The sequence below is a fragment of the Carassius auratus genome, chromosome 16 (assembly GCF_003368295.1).
Source record: "Carassius auratus strain Wakin chromosome 16, ASM336829v1, whole genome shotgun sequence".
Classification (NCBI taxonomy): Eukaryota; Metazoa; Chordata; class Actinopteri; order Cypriniformes; family Cyprinidae; genus Carassius; species Carassius auratus.
In genome coordinates, this window is record NC_039258.1 from 9,995,137 (window position 1) to 10,020,081 (window position 24,945).

Consider the following 24,945-nt stretch of genomic DNA (forward strand, 5'->3'; position numbering starts at 1 on the left):
AGGTAAGTCGAGTGAATAGCTTGAGTGCGAGCGAGCCAAACAGACAGACGAGGGGAAAGGTAAGATTGAGAGTGCACCTTTAGATATTTGTAAAATCATATTAACCGTTTGAATTTGTACTGCACTCACCTTGACGGCATATCAGCTAACGCAAGTCTAATGCAAACGCTATCATAGTAGTTTAATAAGTCGCTGTGGCTTTGAGGAAGTTGTCATTGAACCTGAAATACCAACGACTGTGGAAGTGACCTACAATGTTAGTTGAACAATGAGAAGAAGAAAAAAAAGTGTCGATATCTCGATACGTCCCGTTTTCAGTGCATGTTAAATGTTTATGTTTCATCTCACATGCAACGCTGTGTCGGGCTGCGTCTCAAAACCTATTGAGCTGTCTACCTAGACAGCATGTTTAGGAATCAGAGGTGCAGTTGTATATTATGCCCACTTTGTTGTCTGTCTAGTCTGGCTATATTTGAGATACTTTCTATGACTGGTACTGATATGTGCAACATGTTTTGTATTTTTGACAATGATAATTAATGAGAATTAGAATGCAACAATTTAAATATGCATTATGAATATTCATACTACTATGATGTTGATTATAACTCTAAAAATACTAATAACAAGCCATAATGTTGTTTAATAAATTAAATTTTAAGCAGAAATTTGGTGCCTGATATTTTAACTCTAGTGGTCAAACTGATTATTGGTACATCTCTGATGTTGCTGGTTTATATCTTTAGGGTGGGCTCATTTTAGGGATACTGGACCACCAGATGCATTCCTAATAGCATCTCTGCTGCTAGCCTCATTATGGGCGTTATAGAGGAGACTGACGTAGAGCGTAAGTAACACTCTTATCCACTTTGCACCCTACTTCATGTCAAGGAATCTCATGTTAGTCCACACACCTACGTACAACACCTGTGAACAGGATCTTGTGACAATGCATATGTAGAGCAGTTATAATGTCCTGAATGATTTTTTTGTGTTAAACAGTGTTGGTTTTCATCTCCAGTGTCTCAATGTACAAAGCAACATTGGTTACTTGTAGTGCATTTGGCTGCTATATAGGTTACGGCAGGGCGATGTAGTTGAAAATATATCTTCGTATTTTCAGCCTTTTGACAATATTTAATATACAGCTCAACATTTGTGTATTTCTTCTGAAAGTGTTTTAAAAAGGGTGTCTTTTGTAATTAGAAGAACTATAATTTTAGCCTAACAATAAATGCTGGCAAGTAGATTCAAAATGATGAATGCACTGTAATTAAGAGTTACAACAGTAGAAAAAAGTTAAACATAATGACATAACAAAATGTAGTCATCTTCTTTTACATCCACAAGTTTAGACGTGTATAGTTATTGGAAACGGAATTGTCGAATTAAAAATGTACTACATTCATCAGAATATATGTTGCTTCATTTCATATTACCAGCAGATTTCTTGATAATATTCAAAGGTTTGGGATTTTTGATGTTTAAAAACAAAACAAAAAGAGGAATTCTGTTATGCATTTACTTAATCTAAATTACAGTAAAAACAGTAAATAAGAAATATTATTAGGATATTAATGAACTGTTCTTTATTTTAATACTTAAAATATAATTTATTCCTGTGATGGCAAAGCAGCATTTTCTCCATTACTCCAGTCAAATGTTACACGAGCCTTCTGAAATCATTCTAATATACTAATTATGAAAATTGTTTTTCTGGTGATTTTTTTTTTTTTGGATTGAATAGAACGTGGATAGAAAGTTCAAAAGAACAATATTTATTACATGTTTTTGTTTTTTTACTCTCACTTTTGATCAATTTAGTTCATCTCTGCCAACTAAAAGTATATCTTTCAAAATATATATAAAAAAGATACTCCAAACTTTTAAATATTAGTGTATTTAATGTTTATTAATCAATATTTGCATGGATATATATACCTTTAAACGTCTTTATTAATATCAAACTCTTTTATGAAGTGAAATTCCTTAAAGAGTTGTTTAGTATAATTTTTCCAGAATAAGTTTTATCATGTTAATGTAAAAAAAAAAATTGTGTAATATAACTTTTTATTGTATATAACTGTTATATAACTGTTTTTTATTGTATTTGTTATATTTGTATTTTCTGAATTGTTTTTGCCATGAAAATAGCCTAAGATGCTGACATGGCATTAAGTAAAATTATACTACTACTACTTTATTTTAATATCACTTTTAGATACCAAAAGGGCATATTTATGTGCAAAACAAAAGCACCTGTTTTTCATTTAAAATGGACTGCCCCATGAATCTAGTCCGACTGAACAGAGTCACGGCTTTCTCTTATCCCATTAGTGTCTTTCAACACTGTTCTTTAGGTTGGATCTGAAGCTAATTGCCCAATGAATATGTTTAGGCAACTCGTTTACTCAGTGCGCTGTAGGTAGATTAGAATAATCGAATCGGATAGGTCTGTATGTGGAAATTAAGTGAGGTTAAAATGTCCAGATGTTGCATAGTCTGTCTTAAGATATTCAGCATTGTAGATCTTCGTCCTTACGTTGTACCGTCTGTATTGTGAGTTTAGGGGCAGGAGTGAGTCATATGCATCAATCATGTCCTCAGTGCAAAGCTCATGACTAACTATAGTGCACATCTCAGAGTTAATTACACTAATCCCAATGATTAATTGACCACCCACTCACTAAAGAGTTGTTTTTGAGCAGGCAAGAAACCGCATTTTCTGGTGTTAAGAGAATATGTTTGTGTAGGAGTGCTCTGTCTGGATTTACCACATAGTCTGATAGTACTAAAACCTATAAAATGATTTTAGGTCAGTGAGAAACAGACACAGTAACAGAACAATAGAAAAGCCGTTCTTGTATACATTGTTGTCCAAAAGTTTGGCGTCAGTAAGATTTTCTAGGAAAGATATTAATACATTTATTCTGCAAGAATGCAATCATTAAATCCAAAATACATAAAATGTTTATAAAAGATTTCTGGGTCATTCGGTGTCAACTCAACCAGACGTCTCTGGCTATAATATTTATTCTGAAGAAAGATAAACATGTATATTGTGAAAGCTAAAATATGAAATATCATAGATGAATATTTACTTTGGAACTGAACCATATAGAGCTTTAATTTGACATGCATGCTGTTTTTCGAACTTTCTAATAAAAAGAGAATCTTTTAAAATAAATAATAATAATAATAATAAATAATAATTAAAAATATCAGGCAACACAACTGTTTTTAGAAAAATGTCTTAAGCAAATCAGCATATCAGAATGATTTCTGAAGGATCATGTGACACTGAAGACTGGAGTAATGGTGTTTGAATATTCAGCTTTGCCATCACGGGAATAAATTACATTTTTAATATATATTAAAATAGAAAATATGTACAAGTACACACATATCAGCAATTCATACCTATCCATCACGTTCTGTTCATGAATGAATGTGTTTGTTTTATCCAATCAGAGGTGACCCTGGCTCTTTTGGATGCTGCCATTGACCGGGACCCAGTGGTGCAGGAACAGGTCAGGATATCCATCTTTACACTGGGAAAGCAGCAGCCTGATGACGTCCTGTCCATGTGCCAGGACTACCTTCACAAACATCCCAAGGTCAGCCAAAGCGTTTCCTTAAAACATCAACATGTAAAACATCAACATTGCGGTTTTTCAAGGTTTTCTATGTGCTTTCCTTTAATGGTTATGTATATGACTGCTGAATGTCATGGATTTTATATGGCCTTTATGATACGTAAAGCATCAAATATTAGAAGGCATCAGGAAATCAGTCTCATCTCTGTAGATTTAGATATACTACCGTTCAAAGTTTGGTGCGAGTAAACTTTTTTTAACTTGAAGAAATGTATTTGTTTACTCCACAAGGACAATAAAGATGTTATAAAAGATTTCTGTTTCCATAAATATAGCCAGCACAACATTGAATTTTCAGGAGCCATTACTCCAGTCTTCATTTTCACATGATCCTTCAGAAATCATTCAAATATGCTTATTTGGTGCTCAAAATGTATGTATTTATTTTAAATATATATTTTTTGTGACCGCATAAAACATTACTGTCAATTTTTATCATTGTAATAAATCATTGCTGTAAATAAATGTATTTAAAAAATGACTGTATATTGTCTTCTCCTTGCGTGAAATGCTTTGATAAGTGTTAAATGTTTGTAGTGACGTGGCTTCTCCTCTCTTAATGTTTCCTCTCAGCTCTGTGCCGCTTCAGCGAGAGCATTCTAGAATACCTGGCCAACCTGGACAAAGCTCTGGACCCCACTGTGTGTAAAGACACCTTCTCTAGTGAGATTTACTCAGCCTATGACATCCTGTTCAACAGCTGGATCCAGAGCAGAGAGTCCAAGGTATATTTAATGAGACGAAGCACACATCCAATTACAGCTAACTCATTTTGAGACAAGAGAGGGCCAACTGGGTTCAGTTCAGCTTTCTTTGGAAGTGAGCTTGTGAACTAAATCTACTTCTTTTAGAGAGGTGGATTTCTTTGTAAATGCTGAAGATTGGATTGTATGTAGTAATTTTGCCTTTTCACATAACATTATTGCAGCCGGAAAAGAATACGGTAAAGATCATATGTTCTATTTAAAATACTTCTTGGTCACTAATCGTTCAAGATTCAGCATTTTTTTTTCATTTGCCTGTAGTGTGAATGTGGATTTATGTATGTGTTAAAATGATACATTCTTGTGTGTCATTCTGCAGCTGCGTCTGACTGTTGCAGAGGCTCTTGGGTCAATGAGTCACCTGATGGCACATGATAAACTGGAAGAACAGTTTCCCAAACTACTTCCCCACTATACTTGGCCTTTACAAGAAAAATTCAGAACTACATCATCAGCAAGGTAAAGCCCTCCTCACCATTGCACAATTACAGCAAATGTTTGGTGGAAGTTATTAGTTCACATGCTTTCCCCCCACTCTGGAATGTGTTCAATAAAGACATGGAAATGTGTAATTGTTTTGCCATCATTTAATCAGCCTGCTGTGACTTACAGTACATAGTCAGATCAGATTTTATGATCAATCTACGAGACAATCCAGGACTCTGTACTGCCTAATGTAGTCAAATTGTGTTTGTGTTTGTTTAGAGCTTGTGTCAGGTCCTGGAGGCCTCTGTGAATATGGGCAGCAGAGTGCTTGAGACACAGATTGATGGTCTCTTAGTTGCTCTGCACCAGCAGGTCAGGGTTTCTTTCACTCACTCTTTATGTGCACCACTTTTTCATATTCATTAAAACAAAAGCGTTTTGCAGACTTCTTCTACATCCCCTGCACAACTTCTTGTAATAATGTTTTAATTTTGGTGGAACTAGTTTTAAGTTGCCTAACAGTGTTACACAGAGTTACCCAGCCCAGGGCCGTTTAACGGTTTAACATAGTAGGAATTATTCACAAAAAAATCAGATTAGAACAGTTGTTAATTAACGGTTTGTTTTAAACCATTCATTTTGCAATTTGAGCATTTTTATTAAAATGAGTTATTTCCTTTCAGAATTAACAGCTTCTTGCCAGTTTAACTAATTTTGATCATTTTAATTTAGATCATTTAATTGTATTCATACCTTATCACTGCTTTTTTTCTTTGAAATTCCAGTTTTCAAAGTTATTAGATAATAATTTGTGTTTCAGGTCATCATTGTCAGTAGATTTATTTAAATATTTCCTTCCAGATATGCACACCTATGGATTTCAGCAACCCTCCAACTGTGAAGAATCACAACGAGGTCCTGCGGTGCTTTACTGTTCTTGGTGGGTCTTGGTTAAACCCTTTCCTTAATTTTAAGGTGCATGCGAATGTAAACATCTGATTGAAATCTCTTTTCTGAATTAGTCATGTGAACATAAACTCAAGCTAATGTTGTATTCTCAGTCAGCTGACTGCTGTAGCAATATCGTTGTCATGTGCTGATGGAGTCTGAGCTGAGATTAAGTTAAGTGTCAGACCAGCAGGCTCCTCCAATCAGGGAGATGATATCATACAGTTGTGTGCTCGGTGCTGATTTGAGGTGACACACACCAGCTGGATCGCACTTCTCTTGCTTTTGGGTTTTATCAAGCAAATGCAAGGAGTCCCAGGAGCTGTTAAGTGTTTTCTGTGTGTGTGTCAGTCATGAGCTGGTGTTTCAAATTGTGTTGGTGCTAGACTATTAATGCATAAAATATATAAATTAGAATAATGACTCATGAAATATAATTTAATTATATATATATATATATATATATATATATATATATATATATATATATATATATATATATATATATATATATATATATATATATATATATATTTATTTATTTATTTATTTATTTATTTATTTATTTATTTATTTTAGTTTTTATCCAATTAATATTCAACATGGGTCCTAAAACAAAACCCTTTATAGGGCTGCTGGTCTAGGTAATGTAGCTGCCTTTATATGGAGCATCTACCAGGCATTAAAACCAGACACCACTGACTGCATTCATACATAGATTTTGGTGGTTCATTTATTGGCACAGAACACTTCCAAAGCCTTATCTGTAACTGAGAGTAAACTTGACAGATTGCATTCATTTTCACTTCTATATTTTGCTGCTTTTGGCCCCAGCTAACACATTCACAGACCGTCTGATGGTGTTTGTTCTCCAGAGGTTGGAGAACAGTAACAAAAGATCAGAATGGGCTCACTGGCTGTACTCAGACACCTCATAAACTCATCCAGTGAGTTTTAAACATGTAATCAAAATATGTCAATGATTTCTTCCTCAGCCAGACACTCTTATCCAGATTGTCATACCTGGCTATGAAAATATCAGAATGTTTTGCTGCCATTGTCATTTTTAAGACATGTATTTTTAAAACTCTGTTCTGTCTGTTCAAGCATCCATTATGGAAACCAAGAGGATCCAAATTTTATCCAGCATCAGGCAACCTCTGGCTGACAACAGTAATAAGGTACATAAATATATCCTCTCTATGTGATAAGTGACAAAATATGGGTATTTCATTAACTTTGGGCACTTTTTGTCCTGCGTACCTTTAGAAAATAAACTCCCTTAAAGTACATTATTCACAGTTTTACTAGTTTATTTAATGTTTCTACTAAAATGTCCAGCAGTGAATGTCCATGCATCATAGAAGGATTTGACATTGGCTATGTTTCCATTCAAAGTTGTGAATTTAACTTATGCACAAAATTAGAATATTGCATAAAACCTTTGCAAATAAAGACCTGTTTCCATCCAATGTCTTCATTGGATCTTCAAAAAAAAAAAAAAAAAATTCCTGAAAACTGATGCAAAGTATCAGTAATATAAATGAAAGATGCTGCAACTGGGGAAGCTTGTGGCTTTTATTCCTACATAATAACTTGTGCCAGACAAAATGCAAACGCAAACAATGTTCCATTTCTTGATAATTGGGAGTGGACCTGTTTGATGATGGAAAAATAGGCGGATGGAAACATAGCTATGAACATTAAAAACATTTCTGCAGTGTCATTGCTAGCACATCTCAAGTTATGTATTGCGTTTGATAGGATTATGTGGTATAAATGAATTCAATTAAATTCACACTTACATAATTTGAAATGACATGTTATAAAAAAATTATTGGTTTTCTTCATGCATCACATGTATAATCTTAATTGTTCTACACTGACACCTGGGTAATCAAGTACACAAATATATAGATTTGTCAATTGGAGTTGGACAGTTTGAAAATTACACATTTGTTGCATTTTTGTACTGAAAATTCATGATTTTTGCAGAATAAATGTTTTCACACTTCGCTGATTATTTTATTGTATTGAAATATTTTATAGTGAAAGTTAGACACATGCAAACCCAATAAAAATATATGCACCTTTTTTTTTAAATGTTTTTAAGTATTTAAAAGTTTTAATGTGACATTCAACCTCTGGTACATATAAGTACCGAAAGTTATATAAATATGTGATCTATTTTTTATTTTCATGTAAAACTCATACTGGTGTCATACTGCTCATTGTGAGTGCTCAGAAAGGTTTCAATGATGGTGTTTGTCTGTGCAGGTGAAGAAGAGAGTGGTGCAGGTGATCAGTGCTATGGCTCATCATGGTTACCTGGAGCTAGAGGGAGGAGACCTGCTTGTCTGTTTCATCATCCAGACACTTACCATGTACAAACAACACTTACTCAATTACACATTTGTTATCTTACTGCTGATCAGCAGTGTCACATGACTGTAATTGCAAATCAACTTCCTGCTCGCTGAACATATTTAACTTTTAAGTTCCAAATCTCCTTACTTGATTTATCATGCATTGCATTGCAAGATTGTCTAGTCGATTTCTTTAACATCAATTAAGCTTTTTAAATTCAGTTCATAGTCCATGTTGAGCAATATTTCAGTGCATACCTCAGTTTTTTAATATTTACATTAGTAAGTTAGCTTTGCACTGTTATTGGCTTTAGCCTAGCCCTAGTTATGCTAGGTTGTGGGACACAATACAGCTAATGAATTGTTAATATTCACACAGCGAGGACAGCGACCTCCAGACCCAGACGAAGTGACTAATGAGGCTCTGTGTGATAACACATTGCACCTTTTCACTACCACAGTGGGCCGCCTGACTGATGTGAGTATGCAGATAAGTACAAACAAGCATATACTTTCCTCATCTTGATGAGGTCATGAAGTCATGGTTCATCTTTCAAAATGTGCAGTGCTCACCTTTGTTCTGTTGTGCAGCATTATGATTGACTGTAATTGCATTTTTCAAGTGAACTTGTAGTTAAATCCATGGTTTTGCTGTACTACTCTGTTTAAGCATGTAGTAATCAGTCCACCAAAAATCCATGGTTACCACACTTTTACTATAATAAAACCATGGGTAATTTTCATAAGGGTATTAGGGAGAACATCACTGTCTGTAGTGGTGACAGTCCTGCTGCCCCTAAATCAGGCACATGCACATCTGCAATGCGTCTTATTATCCTAAAAACAACTCAATGAAACTCTTACATTGTGAGAGATGGGCTTTGCTGTCATTCCGTACAGTCCATCATTTTCACAGCCAAAGTCAGCAGTCCCAGTCCGGCACTGCCGCTTGTAAGAGAGAGTGTCTAGAGGAATATTAGATCTTTTTTCCTGTGAGCCTCCCAACATCAACAGCAGGCCGTTGACAGGGATCTCTCCTCAGCAGACAGAAGAAGACAGTTTATGTGCCGATGAGACTGTCTCCATTCCCTCCGCCAAAACACATTCGAATGATAACCAGGAAAATGTCAGGAGATGTACATATAGCCAGACTATATTTAGACGTTTGTTGTGTCTATCTTGTTAACATGTTGTTTTAAAGCACTGAGTTTGGACTTTTATGAAGTTTATTGTGAATATGGATTTATGTTTTGTGGGATTTATTCAGTTTAATTCACATTTATTTGTATCTATCCATCCATCTATCCATCTACACACATCTACACAATCACATTTATACATACATAGACTATAAAATATTTATAAATAAACAATGTAAGACCTCAACTTCAAAATCGCCTCAAAATGTTGAACAAAATTCCGCTATAAAAATTATTTTAACTATATAAAAAAAAAAAACTGTATTAGTTACCAGTAACTTCACAAGGAAACTTGACATTTCCCAGAAATCCCTGTCGCACTTGATATTTGATGTATTTTATTAATTAAAATAAAATCATCTTATTTTTTTTCTTATCAGTACATTATGGTTTGATGTTACATTTTACACCGTTTAATTGATGTTTATTGCTATTAATTGCTGATTATTTATTGTAGTGTAATAATTGTGGCCCTGATGGGAGGTATTAACACTTGTTTTAAATTGTCCAATATGTGTCGCTTTGGTTTTCTTCATATACATCTGAAATTATGTTTTTTCCTGTGTAGGTTTTGTGGCATATGTTGCTCTGCTACCTGACCCCAAATTAGTATGCCAACGCTGCTACCCCATTGTGCAAGAGTTTAATTCTGCTGGCCAACAAGAAACGAACAACTCATGAACCCAACTTCATCATCAACTTCAATGCACAAGGTGTGGACACACACACATGATGTCACTGATGAGCCTAGACTCAGACTAAGAGTTTTTCCACCGTCTGACCTAAAGACACTCTGGAATCACACTTTCTGTCTTTTTGGCAATGTGGCAAATCCAGCTGCAGTTATTAAACCCTTTTTTCCGCTGTTGGCCTGAAACTAAATTTCGTCTTGTTTTCATTTGCAAGTTGTTTGCTTTGCCTGTTCAGTCTGTTTCTAATTAGTCAAATTAAAAGTGGTATTTATCAACTGAATAAAGTTTTTGGGGCAAAGGCTAATTGTTTCTTACGCTGACAGTGATTAAATTGAACTGTAGTAGGACAAATAAGTCCCAGGTTCAGTGATTATTTATTCGTTAATTGTAATGCTTTTGGATCATGGGCTTCACTAATGGGTTACCCTTGTCTGTCCTCCCCCTCTCTCTGTCGTCTTCTCTGTTTCTTCAGTCTTCCCGCAGGCTCTAGTCTTCCCTCACAATATATCCTGATGATAAGGCTCTTGGTAAGTGTCAAAATTATTTTTTTTTAATTTTTTTTTTTTCATTACTGTACATTGGTCTTAGTTTCAACTGGGCAATGAGTAAGGTAAAATGTAAATAAATTATTTTTGTATAATAACAGTTACGGTGGATATTTCAAAGTTCCTTTTTATATATACCAGTGCTACTTTCATACACTACTATTCAAAAGGTAGAGGTCAGCAAGATTTTTTTTTTAATGAAATAAGTATAGTTGACCTAAAAATGAAAATTTTGTCATCATTTACTCGCCCTCATGTTGTTCTAATTCTGTATAAGATTATTTCTTATTTTGTACATAAAAGAAGATATTTTAAAGAATGCTGGTAATCAAACAGTTGATGGTCCCCATTGACTTCAATTGTATTTTTCCCCCTACTTTGGAAAGTCAATGTGGACCAAAAACGCTTGGTTCTTCAAAATTCTTCAAAATAAAACACATTAAAAACATTCTACCAAATCTAAACTGTTTCTAAACACAAATATTGATTTCAAGCTACAGTGTAACAGTATTTATTTATTTATTTATTTTGTCTAGATTTGTCTGCTGCAATTTTATTTATTCTTTTGTCATCAAGAAAGTCATAATTTTTTTTAAATCCCTGTTTCTATGTAAAAATGTCATTTAGTCTATGCTTAGTGCAGACCGTAAAACATTTTCCTCAGGTGAATGCTGCATTCCCGTTTCGATGGAGGGGACATGGTGCTCCCTCTCTAAGTCTGCTCCATGCTATCAGCTCTAACATTCATCCTAAAGCTGAGCCTCTGTGGGAAAACGAGATTCCAAAGCTGGTCACTTATCTTGAAGGTTTGTTAAAATATACAACAGTGATGTAGTGGATTAGGGACAGAGCTTTTCTTCATCAAGCTACCAGAACATGCCACCTATTGGTCATAACATCCAGCTACACTTTTCAAAGTTTCGTGATGATTCAAAAGGTCTAGCCATCTCCAAACTGATTTTGGACATCAGCTCTGTCTAATTGAACCTGCTGTGAGATTTCAATGACGTAGGTTAATTTACTGACATAAAAGGACTCGTTACCTTATTTAGTCTAGTAACTGATACTTTACAGGTTCTCAAGACTCGCTCTGTCAGTTTTTAGTCGAACGAGTGCTCATCTGATATGATGAGGTTTCAGTGAAACCTCTCATGTGTCTTCCAAAACCACAACCACCTGTCCTTAGAGACTCACAAGACAACCAGATGTTTCCAAGATGCAGCCAAACACATTTTTAAATATGAAAAATCATATTTCACATTCAACAACTCTTCCAAGATAGTTACACGGTATAGCTTTAAAAAGTTAAATTTGGATATCCCATTATCTTTGACTTTTTCCAGAGTGTGGTTTGTAATGCATCTCTGACGGAATTTTGTCTCTGTCTTTAAACCAGAATCAACAGAAGATTCTCTGGATAAAAAAAGCAATGGGAAGAAACTTTACTTCAGGTCTGTAGTAACATCTATGAATAAATCAGGCTAAAAAGAGAGGCTTGCAGTAGAAGCCACACGATACCTTCCTACCTACAACAACGCTCTGGAGGAGAAGGTCAGTTTGGAAATCCATCTGTGCCTTTTCATATTATAAACCAGATTTATTATTTCAGAAAAGGAACTTTCTAAGTCTGCTAGATTTTTTCTTTCTTTCTCAGAGTTTTTTGTATAGGTGTATCGTGTGATTCTCCAGCAGTGCTATAATAAAGAGCTGGTCAGGAAACAGCTGCAGGAGATCTTGATCGGCACTCGTCACAATGATGCAATCGAAAGAACTGTATGCCTCTGAGTAATTAGTAGTTCACTTCTAGCTTCTGAAATGAGAGGTATGACTTCTCAGAGAGAGTGAAACAGCTTGCTGAAGCACCGCATGCTGACGGCACACTAAAACCTTCTCTAGGGAAATGTGTTTCTCGATTCATCATTTTAACCACACTGCCACAAAAATGTGAAGAAAAATCAAATATTAGAAAAATATTTAAATGTAGTTGCAAATGGACTGCAGTATCTTTACTGAAAATAAGTCAAATATTTATATTTCAGGAAATATTATAATTACATTTTCTATAAGTAAATAGCATGTTTCAAGTGGAAAACATGGTAGTCCATTGGTGGATGACCAATTGGACATTCTTATTCATTGCTGTCCCCAAATTTAGGTAATTTTTCTACTGCCTAGTGTTGCAAGAGATCACATATCACATTATTTCTAATCATAGAAACTATGATAATTAAGAATAATGCAAGTAACAGGCAGTATTTGGTACGCAGGGTGTTGCCATGGGAGTCGGGCTGTGTGCCAGCAGTCATCTCGATGGTACTCTGGAAAAACTGGAGGAGTTTGGGAAGTCTGACGCCTTCAGGAAAGCCTCAGGGATATTTGGTCTTCTCAAAGTAGGCCGAGCTTCATTGTACTGCTTACGTGATTCAAATTAAAACATCTTTTTATTTCCCAAATTACACTGTTAAAAACTGTAACATTTAATTTTGGTTTGAAATGATTGTTTTACCATGTTATATTATATGTTTTTAATAATAGTAATTGTAAAATGTAACAGTGCACAGTGTTTCGTTGAGTGTTCGGTTATATCTTAAGTGCTTCAGAGACTGTATTTTACACATTTATCTTGTTGTGTTTCACTTTTTTTTTTGTCATTCAGGATAAAAACGATGTTGATGTGGAGAAAATGAAGAGCACGCTCATTTTGTGTTACGGCTTTGTTGCGTTGCACGCTCCAGAAGATAAGCTCCTTACTCGCTTCGATAGTGACATTCTCCACAACATCTCCAAGAACTTCAACACCAAAGTAAAACAGAGCGGTATTCTCAATTCTGTTTCTAATTTATTCCTCTGAAGGCTTTTAGTCTTTTTAGTCCTTTACCACACGAGAGTGTACTCCTAAAAGCTGACAAAAAAATAACTTTTAGCATATTTACACTTTTAAAAAGTATAGTCTCTTTTCTGAGAAAAATGAACCAAAAAAACTGATGACTAGACTTGCAGTTGCATTAGATGTTTGGTGGAGGTTTTTGGAAAAATCAAAAAATGTCATGCCTCTGTAGACATTCTATTATGTTAGATGAACAGCCCGTTTATTTGATCAGAATTAATACATTAATCATTTCCCATTGTTTGTTACAGCAGTGAGGCACAAAAGAGAAAAATGTGTTGCTGCTGTGAGGTGTTTTGCTAAGCAAGTCCTTTGAACGTCCTAGTGTATTGTTGACAGGATTCAGTTGGTTGCTTTTGTGGCTGCAGTTATGACAGTTTGATCTAAATGATTTTTAACGACAAGGATCATTAATTCTCTTTGAGTGCTGAATCATACCTCATCAATATTCATAATGTAAATGTGCAATTTAAAATAATTTCACTGTTAGGGAGCCATGTAACTCATTTTGTTTTAATATTCTGCAGTCCAGTTTGAATACCAAAGTTGAGTTCGTCTTGTTTTTTGGGGGATTTTAGGAGAATTTTCTTAAACTGAGATGATATATATACAAACACTATCTGAAGTTTCACTTAATTCATCGTTCTTAAATTCCAGTTTGTTGTTAAATAAAAAGGATTATCTTTAATGCTTGTGAATTACATTGCATCATTACTTTTATTGTTGCACAGGTTCTGGGAATTAAAGTAGAGACCAAGGTACCGTGATGGGAAGCGATCACAAGGAGCTTCTCTCACCTCTGACCTTTAAACTTTAACTCACTTTCTCTTCGGTCTTGATGCTGCAATCAAAATCTTTACATTATAACCTTTTGAGCTTCTCATAAAAAAGTTCATAAACCTCTCTATCTCTTTATGACCCTGAGATGGATTTGAAAAAGCATTTATAAGCTCTTTCTATTAAGTTTGGATCTTTTTAAAAGGTCTGTTGTGTTATATTAGAGTTTAAAATAAAGATGACATTTGAAACTATCTTTACACTACTAAGTAAAAGTGCAATGTTTTTGAGGAGTTCAAAAAGTGCTCACTAACTTGATAACCTTTGTCTTACTAAAGCGTCACGGTGTCTTGGTTTTCTGGCTTTTGTGGATTTTATAGGTGGCTGGATTCATCAATTCAACTTTTTCTATCGAATCACAATTATATTGTCAAAGATTGTGATTTTCATCTCTTATAGCACTAAATAAATTAAAATAAATGACTTTATAATGAGCATGCTGAGTGCCGCTGTGACCTGGAAATACTTTCCTAATCCCAGGTCTTGATTTGCCTGTGCTGTTTGATTGACATTTCAATGCGCATAGTTTTGAGTGTGTGTTTGCATCTCTTTATATGTGTTTGTGTATGTATGTTTATGGGTACTTCGTAGGCCCTGACTATGAAGCTCAGTCTCATTCATAGTGTCGGACTCATCGCCAAGGCCATCAGTAAAAGTGTTCGTAAACAGGGCTTCCTGTTCTCCTGCAAACAAGAGTTGATGGGCGTTATGATGGTGAGAGGTTTGATTTGAAGATCATTCAGTTTTTAATATACAGAACTGTATGTGTTTTCAATGTAAGAAAATGTTTGATTGTTTGTTTGTTTGCTTTAAATCTCAGATCAGTTTCATAATGGTATGCAGACTTATTTGGCATTTATTTCTGTTATTTACCTGCAGGATTTCATAAAAGCTGAACCAACAGATGTTATGTGTACCCCTGTTTGCTATCTTGTGTTGACCACATGTGCCAACCTCATGTATCCTACCTTTTGAAATCTTTCTTGTGTTCATCTTCACTACTGTGTTCATTCATTTTTAAAAGATTTGTAAACATATGCTAAACTGGCATCTTTGTCCATTGCGATGCAGTGCCGCACTCTGTTAAGAACTTGACTCCAGTCTTCAGAAACTTAGATCCTCCTTTAACAGAAAATGAAAACTTTGACTTGTTAAAAACATCTTTGAATGGGGTTTATGGGCTGCATACTGCGGACACTCCTGACAAGGCTAAAGAAGAAGAAGCCCTGGATCCACAGCAAAGAGGGGTCAGAATAAAAAATGTGAACATCAGTACTCTGTCCTGTTTGCTTTAAACATGAATTATGTTTTTTTTACTGCAATGCATTTTCCCTCAGGTGTTACATTCAGATACTTTTTATGCTCTTCATGAATTTCTGAGGAATGTGCTAGCCAGAGACTTGAGTCCTGATGGTCTGCAGTCTGTGTTTAAGGTAAAGAAGAAACTATAAGTCACTTGCCATTTTGCAGTCTCTTTATCTGAGCCCCATTTATTGAGTGCTTTTGCACTTTCTAGCATATAGAAAGCTGGCTGAGCTCAGGACCAGACCATGAGCGGGAGAGGGCAGTAAAGACCACAGCAGAGTTACTACAGTTCTACTTGGACAATCTCAGTGTGAAGGTAAGGAGTATCATTGACACATATGTGTTTGTATATTACATACACATCTATAGCATCCATAATGCAGTAGCTAGTAATATTCTTTGAATTGGGAAAGGATTCTTTTGAAGGGTTATATGTTACTGTGTTAACATACTCATATTATTGTTACATTTTAAGCATCTCTAAAATGCTCAAACAGCTTGTTTGACAGTACTTGTGCACCACATGAGCAAGGGTTTTGTTTGTAGAGAAGTAATTAGAATTTACTATAATTAAAAGATATAGGTTACAGATATTAAGTTATTTTAATTAATCATTAAAGTAATTATTTAATGAAATATAGAATTTAAATTTAGTAGTTAAAGTGTTACTTTCTTGGTTAAAAAAAAGTCTTCTGGTTATTTGTAGATTGTTACTGCAAAACACTGTGAGTGCATTCACTATTATTTTATTATTTCTCCTCAAGCTGAAATGTTACACATAGGATCATTTATTTTGTTCTTCCTAAAAGACGTTTTGGTTTCCTCAAGGCAATGATTAATGAAATATGTGCTTTGGGAAACAAATGTAGTTAAAATCTTATTAGATCTCAAGCTCGGTGCTTATGAATATTTCTCTTTCATTCTTTCTCTCTGTCCAGAATCTTGTGACATTCCATAATTTGGGAGTTCTTGTGGGGCGTCTGGCCCCACGGTGCACAGACCCAAACCCTGAAGTGCGACGGGCAGCCATAGACTGCATCTATAGACTAATGTACATTCAGCTGCGCTATGAAGGTACTGCCCAGTTTTTCATAGCACAACTCCGTTTTGTCGAACCTAGGGTGAGCTTCAGATTGCCAATCTCAATATTATATGATGTGTTATGTAATGCTGAAATACTGAGCAAAGGGTCTTTGCTCTTCCATTTTTCAGGCTTTTCACTGGACTACAAAGATGATTCAGTTGAGGGTCTATTAGATGTTCGCGAGAAGCTAAACAATCCTGACCATTCAGTCTTGTATAAAACCTCCTCTGAGCTGACTAAGGTTAATTGTTAATTCCTGACGTAATGTTATAAAATACTGATAAAAAAAATACAGATTTTCTTTCTGAAAATGAAACGAACTCTCTTTCTCTGTGTCTCGTGTTTTAGATCATCAGTAAGCGTTTGGCCCAGCAGCAGCTGAGCTCCCTGTTGTTTCTGCAGTATGATGGTTTGGTGGACTCTCAGTCCAACTGTTCCAGAGCATCCAGCGTGATCCTCAACACCTTGCTGAAGAACAGAGGTACTGGCCTGCAGGATCTGGTACACAACACTTTCATCAGATTCTGGCAAATCACACATTTTCAGCAAATGTTATTACATCAGTTTATAATATTATTATAACTAATATTGTGAATTAATATTTTAGTTTAAAATAACTTTAGCCATTACTTCAGTATTCAGTGTCACATGATCCTTCAGAAATCATTTTAATATGCTGATTTGGTGCCTTGCTGAATAAATGGATTAATTTGTTTTTTGACTTCAAACATCTGCTGTTTGTCAGTGTTCACTGATCTAACAACTTCTAAAGTCTTTAATGAATCATTCAGACTGGTTTTGTGAATCAGATCAACGGATTCATTGTTGAATTGAATTTCACTTCTATCATGACCAAGGCAAGAAAGACTAGAGTGGATTTGTAATGAATAAAGATTTACATTTCAATTTAAACCTATTAGTAGCTTGTAGCTTAGAAAACTAGTTTATACGTTCCCAAAATTCCCTTCACTGACATGTGCACAAGTGCTCCCTTCATGCTCCTGTTTTCATATTTAATGAAACTGTAATTGTTTTCTATCTTGTCAGTTATTACTTCTTGTGTCTTGACTCTTTGTCAGGTGCCAGACATGCGTGAGGTGTTACACAACCGGCTGCAGATGATTGGTGAAGAGCCGGTAAAGGTGGCCATCAGTCAGTCCATCCTCATCCTCGCTACACAGCATCTGCAGACAGTGGTCAACACGCTCGTAGCCTACCCTCTACCATACGACAGGTGATTACTGTGTGTGTTGTTTATGCGCATGGCATTCATTGCCTGTCATGTGCTCCGTGATGCTCAAGCATAATAATGATGTGCTTATGTTTGTGTCATTATGTGTTTTCTCCAGCTGGAGCTGTGAGATGTGGATGGCTCTAGGAGCCGACAGTACACTGGCCCTGCAAATCATGGAGATGGTTATCGAGAAGCTGAATGTTATGGTTCCCTATGTAGATAAGAAAGAGTCCATGTTGAGACCTGGTTTGACCAAAGTTGCCACAAGCCAACCACTGGCTGTAAGTATTAATATATTTATAAGTTGTATTATCTGACTGTTAATGGCTCATCCTAACAAGTCACAATGTGCCAATTATGCAGTGTCAAATAATTTTTCTGTCTTTAATGAAGGAGAGAAGCTGTGTGAAGCAACGAAATCGCAACAAATGACAACAGATTTGAAACAGAATGCATAAAATGCATGGGGTAGAGAATTTTGAGGGAATTCCCATCACAACACATCAAAAATAAAAACCATGTGTTTTTGTAAAATATCTTGACACGCAATGCCATTGACTTTCACAGTTTGTTAAAACATATGCTAGTGAAAACAATTAAATGCTAGATTCTTTACTGTTACATTAGTTAGGAAATGGTTTAAAATTTTACAACTTTTTTTGTTCCATTTATTCATTTTTAATGCTATTTTAAACGGCTTACACTACTGTTCATATTTTTGGAGTGTATGCAAGACTGCCTTTATTTGATCAGAAATAGATGAAAACAGTAATATTATCCAACAATGTTATTACAATTTAAATAACTGGTTTCTATTTTGAAATAATGTAATTTATTCATATGTTGGCAAGAATATGTTGGCAAGAATCAATCTAATGTGTCCATGCTGAATAACAGGAATAATTTATATGAAAAAAAAAATCCCGCAGAATTGGCCTAAACACTGTTGCTGCGGGTTGATTTTCATGTCCGCAGGTTGAAGCGCCCCCAATAATGTGATATTTAGCCCATGAAATGCCAATTTTATAAGGGGAACCCTGCCAAAAACGTGTATTTCACCCAACCGGCATGCAGTTTTTACTGGTGGACCTTCCTAAAAATGTGATTTGAGGAGCATTTGGGCAAGTTTTGTTGGGAAAACGGTTTGGATTTATAGTTAATGATTTTCTCTTGTAATGCAATGTTTTGCAGATGACCTGTGCCCTGCGTGAGATGGCTAACGGCCATTCAGCTGATGCCGTGGCGTATCTATTTCCAAAGCTCTTCAGTGCTCTTCTGGTGCGCTTGGGCTCCAGCGTGGGAGTACAGCTACCTAAAGATCTCAACAGCAACAGCATCATTTTAAACTGCAAAACAACCGACAAAATTAATGTGGCCAATTTTGATGTATGTTGGTGAGTGGCATAAATATGGAATGTATCTGAATCTGAATCTTTTTTGTGTGTGTGTGTGTGTGTGTGTGTGTTTTTATAATTAATGATTCGTTCCGCCTATGTGCTGATTAGTCAGATCGATAACTGAAGTTGCATTTTGGGTCAGATGGTGAATTTGAGTGTAGCTACCCATGCAGACATCGCTGAGCTCCGAGTTAATGAGACATCTGTGTTTTCTCTTTGCTGTGTGCTCAGGGTGGCAGTGGAGGCCCTGCAGATCCTGCTGGGTCGAGCTCAGCTGGACGCTGTCGTGAAACCATTAGATCAGGAGGGAGCTTGGGACAAGATGAAGGACCCGCAGCAGCACACAACAGGAGTCACTCTGCTCTCCAGGTACATACACCTGTCCTCTGTCATCCTCAAGTCATCTTGTACTGTTTGTTGTTTGCAAACTTTTTCTACTTGTTCTGCTTCGTTAAAGAAGATGTGTATGGCAGTAGAATTGTTCTTGAGGACTCATGATGTGTTTTTTATTACAATATTTTGAGAGCACCACACATCAATTTCAAGCTCTCGTAAATGTGCATGGTCTCATGCAGTGTACTTGTGGAAATTGTACCTGTAAAAGTACGAGTTTGGAGCTAACATGCTGCTTTCTATCCCATTGTGGTAAGATTAAGTGTGATCTTCTACAATACTTCATTTTGAAGAAGCTATTCTTTCTTACAGAGCGATGGCAAAGCATGCTGGTCCAAGACTCCCTGCCATTGTGGAAAGTCTGTGTCCTTCTCTCTGTAATATTTATGAGTGCCAGAGGATCACAGTCACAGCATTCTTCTCTGAGGTGAGAGCACTTGATTTTAATTAGATTTTAGTTAATGGTCTTAGTTCAAAGTTTATTAACAATGAATTACTAAAGACAAATTATTTTGCAAGAGCACAGATTGTTCAATTTTTTTTATAAGAATGTAATTGTTCAGATATCTCATGGTACTGTGTATATTTTAATTTAGCAGAGATGCAATAAATTCATCAAAAGAAACAAATACATATTTCTGTTTTAAATAAATTGTTCATTTAAACTTGATCAGAATCCTGAATTTTGTGGTAACTCTCATAGTCAGAATATTCTAATCAGGAATACACTTCATTTTAAAATACATTAAAATAGAAAACCGTTATTAGAATGTTTTGTAGTATATAACAGTATTACTATTTGTACTGTATTTCTGATTAAATAGTGAGCATAAGAAATTGCTTTCAAAAACATAAAAATTTTACATTTGAATTGTAGCTTATAGAATGGTTTTGTGTTTACAAACAATGCAATCTAGAAAACAATTAATGATAATAATAATAAGTTTAATTTTATTAAATTTCTAGATTATAATAATGGCAACCTCATTTTACAATTGATAACCAAAAGCTTTGGCATGTTGTTGTATCTTCACCCCTTACAAGTCCAATATGAGTGTATGTGCTAATATTAATATTTGCCAAGATGTTGTTAGATCCGAAATGAACCGTGCAGCAGCAATGTACCATACTGTGACTGATGAACCAAACAGGTCTTTTATTTTATTTTTTATTTTTTACTGGAACCTTTTCACCCCTGTTTTAATGTGTACTCCTCATTGCGGTTGTAAATTAGATGTCAAGATTTATTTGTTTATTCCTCCAAGCTTCTGAACCACCACGTAGTGACTGAACTGATGATTTTGGACATGCTGATGAACAACATGATGGAAAGAATAACTGACACCTGTGGTACGGTTCGGATGCTGGCGGTCCAAGGCCTGGGGAACATTGCGGTGGGCTCACCTGAAAAGGTATAGATGCTCCGCTTGACATCTGAAAACACTCATTGGATAAAGAGTCTTAATTGATTTCTTGGGCAGTGATTCTTGGCAACAGTTTGAGACACATGGCAACTTGTTTATGCAGCAATCAGTAAGGATGTGTGCAGAAAATTGTTTGTATTCTGAAATGCTGCCTGAAAGGAGCAATTCTTTGCATTTTATGTCTTCTCTCTGTAGTTAAGTTACTTACAACAGTGTTGTAACAAAAGCAGTCAGTTCGGCATGTAATTGTATGTTGCTAAATGTTAATCTCGCTGCCTCTGTTCCCATTTAGGTGAATAAATATGCAAAGGAGCTTTTAGCAGCCATGAGTTGAGGTATGGAAGAAAAGGATGATCCAGGGAAACTCATCACGCTGGAGGCCATGTCTGGAATGTCCAAGATACTGCTTTACCTGGACCAAAAGAACGTCCACCTAATTGTGGTTTACATCTTCATGAAGATTAACCCCTTCCTGGAGAATGTGAGGGTCTTGAGAGAAGACAGGAATGCTTAAATCACAATTATAAAGTTACAATTTCCAGCTATAATTAGTATTTATGCTACTTCTTTAAGATGATCTTATATTTATATCACATTTTTTTTAACACAAAAAGGCACAAATCCAATAATTTATTAGTAACTAATAGTTATGAAACAATTATAAAAAAATTACCAAAAACTTTTTGTGTGTGTCCTATATTTGGAACCCCTTTATATGACATGATGGGAAGACATGAATAATTAATACAAAATACATATTAAATAATAAAAAAAAACAGTTATCCATTATAATTTAACTCATAAATAAGTAAAACTAATTATAAAATTGTAAAAAAAAAAAAAAAAAAATTCTGGGACTCATATGCTATCTTTGGATGTTAACGTGAATTAATTACAATTAAATGAAATTTACAATTAATTACATTAATTAAAAAAATAATCAAATAAAAATCTTGGACTCTATATGCTATCTTTGCACCTTAGCACAAATCGTTGTATTGACTGCGTACTGTTGACCATTCTGGCATAGCCTTTTTTTATTGTAATAAATTTTTGTCTGTTTAGGTTTTATTTTATTTTTTTATATTTTTATAATATTTATTATTATTCTTTTTTTTTTTTAAATCTCAGCTTTAAACTTGCTGTTAAAAGACATTTATTGTTATTTATTGAATATAATATTTTGTTTGACCTCCTGAAGTTGACGGTCACACTAAAGGGTTAAACATCCACATTCACTCACTTTTTATATTTTGAACGATGAGATCCGATGTGCTTCCATCATGCTCCTGGGGAACCTGTCCCAAGTTTGGCTTGGGTGAGCCTGTTTTTAAAGACCAGATCCACAATGTTCTTGTCAGTCTGCTCTTGCATCTCAGTGATCCCAACCCTCAAGTGATCAAGGTCAGTGATTAGACTGCACACACTCCTACAGAGATTTGTTTGGTTTGTTTGTTATAATGGCTATAAATGTTGAAGGTTAGTAATTTGCAATTTATAACGCAAATTGTAATAATAACAATAAGAGTTTTAATAATATCAGAATGTTTTTAAGTCTAGAAGTATGATGCTTGTATGTGAGTTTGGCATTTATCTGTTTGTTCTCCTAGGCATGCAAGTACACCATGCACTATGTGCTCCAGTCATAGGTTCAGAACAGATCTCTGCCATGTTCCAGAAACATCTTCTTGAGGAGAAGGGTCTGCATTATGGAGAGTTCATTAATGACCTCACCAAATACCTAGTATGGAGCCTTTATTATAAAAGCACGCTTTGAATAGCTGAGACTAGTTATGAGTTCAGAGATTCCCTTTTATTGGGAATATCAAAACCACTGTTCCTTTTTTAATACTCAATGTTTTTACGGTTCCATGCAGTATAAGTTTATAAAACCGGAACTAATAGATATGTGTTTTGTCAAAGACCCAGGATTTTCCAGGCATGCTGAACTTCTACCACATCACAGTCATTCAGTTCTTCAAGAGTAACTGGGCTAGATCAGAGCCAGTGCTGCCATGTTTATTGGTAAAAAACATGTGAATTCTTAGGGTTTTTGCTTGAGAACCTTCCTGATGAGCATGGGATCAGTAACCAAGGGTAGGTACAGCATTTCTATAATAATATCTGCAGTCAAGAGATATATTTAAGCAAGGACAGCACTTCCTTGTTATTCTGCTACATTTGTTGTTTTGTGGCACCTAAGGAATCTATTATTCTTTCTTCTATTTTAATGGTGTCTTGTCTGGTCAAAGACTGTGTAGAAGATATTGTTGTAACTCTACATGTCATTCATAAATGCATCTATATATTTGTTTTACATTTCTGTACTTTGATTTATTCTTTGATCCATGTCCGTTTTACTGTGCACAGGTCTGGTGATGCTGCTGCAGGATCCAGATCCTCTCGTGCGAGTGAAAGCCGCTGAAGCCGTGGGTCATTTTCACTGATGTGACCTCCACTCTGCAGCCAATCAGATTAGTCTTCGATTTTAAGTTTGTTGCTTTGGATGAGGAGGAAGCTTTGAATTGTTGTTCTATAATAAGCCTTGAAAGGTTTTTATTATTGACCAAAGACTGTGCACTACTTCTGTAAGAAAAGAGAAGAATAAAAAGGAGAACACTTATTGATGTTACAGCACTTTTAAGTACTCTCAGATATACGGTTTGTGATTTCCTAGCCCAGGTTTTTTACCAGCGGCAGTTTTGAACGCGAGGTACGTACCCGCGAGTCCTTAAAAAAATAGACTTACTAAAGTTTGTACGCAAGTACACCTAATATTACTGATATTACTTGCTTGACCATTCCTCTAGCGAGCTGAATTTTTACCAGCATTTTAAAGCATTAAATCATTAAAAACATATATAGGATGAATCAATATGTTTTAAACCAACATCAGCACTGCAAGGTTTTCCTGGTAATAAAATCAGATGTACTGCTCAGTTAAGAGTTTAATCCTGTAAAAAAGCAGAAGGTTGAGTCATATTGACCACCCTAAACCTTCAGCAATAAATCACCCTAATAGGGAGGTGCATTAACATAAGCTGTTAAAGCCTTTAACTGCAACTGAAATCTCCTGTACTGAAATCCACAATCAAAAATGATATTTAAATAAGCATTTTTAGTGTTTTCCTTCTCAATCAATTCATAAAAGTAGACAAAAACGGTGCCAAAACAAAGATAAATTGTACTAGCGTTGATGTTAAAAGATTTCATACTCATTTTGTAAAGCTTCTGTAGTTAAAACGCCAGTGCTGGCCTTTCTGTGACACTTGTCTTGTTTAATTTCGTAAGTTGTAGCCTATTTGTTAAATGGATGTTAGTTCACAAGTGTGCCACACTATTACAGAGTTTGAGCATTAATAGTATTAAGTGAATTCATGATGTTTCATAAACTGGAAAAAAGTGATGATGGAAAGGTAAATCAACTACTTTTACAAAATTAGTTTCAGTAGTTACAGTAGTTGAATATATATGTACAAATAAATCAGGATCAGAGAATTCAGATTTTCTGTGAGATACTATGTAAACACAAAATCATAAAATTAAACCATTGGTGTAGTGGGTCTATTTCAATGTAAATGGCCTAACAAAGTCTTCATTCTTTCAGCTTTTTATTATTTAATGAATCTTGGAGTTAAAGAATTAGGAAAGCAAACCCTTTGTAGCCTGCATGAGAGTGACTCCCAGTGAGAAATGGTGAATTATCATTATGTTTTGTCTTAGTATAGAGTATACACTACTGTTCAAAGCTTTGGGCTCATTAGGTCTTATTACTATTATTATTATTT

At 35.2% G+C, this 24,945-nt stretch overlaps 1 pseudogene; it reads left to right on the forward strand.

Annotated features, from left to right (window-relative positions):
- The first annotated feature begins 816 nt into the window (after window positions 1–816).
- LOC113116770 (maestro heat-like repeat-containing protein family member 1) lies at window positions 817–24,945 on the forward strand (annotated as a pseudogene).